This window comes from Marmota marmota, unplaced genomic scaffold (genome assembly GCF_001458135.2).
Source record: "Marmota marmota marmota unplaced genomic scaffold, marMar, whole genome shotgun sequence".
Lineage (NCBI taxonomy): Eukaryota > Metazoa > Chordata > Mammalia > Rodentia > Sciuridae > Marmota > Marmota marmota.
In genome coordinates this window covers 46,918-49,202 of record NW_026000229.1, presented here as the reverse complement: position 1 = coordinate 49,202, position 2,285 = coordinate 46,918, and positions in this window count along the sequence as shown.

Sequence of the window (2,285 nt, the reverse complement as noted above, 5' to 3'; positions counted from 1 at the left end):
ATAACAAGCCCTGACAAAATGAGTGCTAACCAAGATTACCATAACTAGCAAAACTATCCTTCAAAATTGAATATGAAATAAAAACCTTCAATGATTAATAGAAACAAATAATTTGTAACCACTAATCCTATATCACAAAACATAATAAAATATTTATGAAGAAGAAATGAAAAAGTGAAAATGAAAACTAATACAAGGATGAATCTCACTTTGTCAACTGAAGGAGAATAAAGTCTGAATTAAATATTAGAAATAAAAATGGCAGGAAAAAAAGATAATTTCTCTATAATAACATTGAATGTAAATGGTCTAAATTCTGCAATCCAAAGACATAGACTGGAATATTGGATTAAAAAATAATACCCAACCATATGTTGTTTACAAGAAATTCACTTCACTTTCTACCCTTTCACCAAAGACCAATGGTGAAAGGGTAGAAAAAAAATAATCCATGCAAACAGAAAACCAAAGCAATATGTTGTCATATCAGGAAAAAGTATACTTCAAGCCAAGATTAATCAGAAGAGACAAAGATGTTTCTTCATATTGGTTAAGGGAATAATCCAACAATAAGATACAATGGTTGTAAATATTTCTGCCCCAAACAATGTGTATCTATACACAGAAAGCAAATGCTTCTCAATATAAAAACTCAAATAGTAATTTAAGAATATCTGATTAGACAGTAAATGGCAATCTGACACAACCCTCAGTGATGTCATTGTTTTCTTGATATGTCTTTAATTTGATTATTAGGATATAGTTCTAGAGTTGGGGTTGGGGTTGTGGCTCAATGGTAGAGCACTTTCCTAGGATGTGTGAGACACTGGGTTCTATCCTTAGCACCACATAAAAATAAATAAATAAAATGAAGGTATAAAGAATTCAATTCTATTTAATACCAAATGGTATTAGTTATTATCTTTTCCAATTGGAAACCTATTTTAGTTAATACTTTTAGAAATATAAAGATCCATCAACTTTTATGCTTTTAAGTGCTAATGAATACAAAAAGGTTAGAGAGATATAGTGTTAAATTAGTGAAGTTTATTGTCAGTAGTGTTAATATGGGTAATTTTTTCTTATACTTTAAAGAAGATAATTTTTACTAATTAAAGATGGAAAATACTGGGCTGGGGTTGTGGCTCAGCGATGGAGTGCTCGTCCAGTATGTGTGGGCCTTGGGTTTGATCCTCAGCACCACATAAAAACTAAATGAATAAAATAAAGGTATTATGTCCAACTACAACTAAAAATATTTTTTTAAAAAAGATGGAAAATACTAATTAAGACACCAATTCTATTTTATTGTCTTTAACTACATTATGCTTTGCATTTCTTATTTTATAAACTTTCCTAGTTTTCCTACCAATAAAATAAGAGTATGATAAAAAAGAATTAAATATAGCATAATACAATAATACTAGAGAATTTCAACCCATTTATTTCATCATTAGATATTTCAGGACTAAAAATACTATTAATCAAAAGAACCTAATAGAAATCTTTAGAACACTGTCTTCTCAGTAGAACTTCTCATGGAACTTTCTCTAAAATAGATCATAATTTAGGGCACAAAGCAAATCTTAGCAAAAACAAAAAAGAGATAATTCCTTGCATCCTATTATAGCATATGGTAATGAAATAAGAAATAAGTGAAATAAAAATACAAAATCATCCTATCATTTGGAAATTAAATAATATACTTTTGAATGAGGAATAGATAATAAAAGAAATCAGGGAAGAAATAAATTCTTAAAAACAAATGAGAATAGAGATAAAACATGTCAAAATCTCTAGAAAAATATAAAGGTGGTGCTGCAAAAAAAGTTTATAGTACTGAGTTCTTACACTAAAACAAACAAACAAAAAAAACAAAACAGAAAAATGTCAAATAAGTAAATACTCTAACATCACACCTCAAGGCCCTAGAAAAAGAGAAAAATTAACACCCAAATCAGTAGAAGACAGAAAAAAAAAAAACAAGATCTGAATCGAAATTAATGAAATTGAGAGTATAAGTGAAAAGGATCAATGAAACAAAGATATGATTCTTTGACAAAATAAACAAGATTGTTAAACTCTTAGGCAAACTAACCAAAAGAGAGAGAATAAAATCAATAAAATTAGAGATGAAAAAGAGACATCACCACAGACACTTCTGAAATACAGATAGTCAATAGAAACTGTTTTGAAAATGATACTCCAATATGCTAGAAACTCCTAAAGATATAAACAAATTCCTAGATATATATGACCTACGCAAATGGAACCATGGGACACAG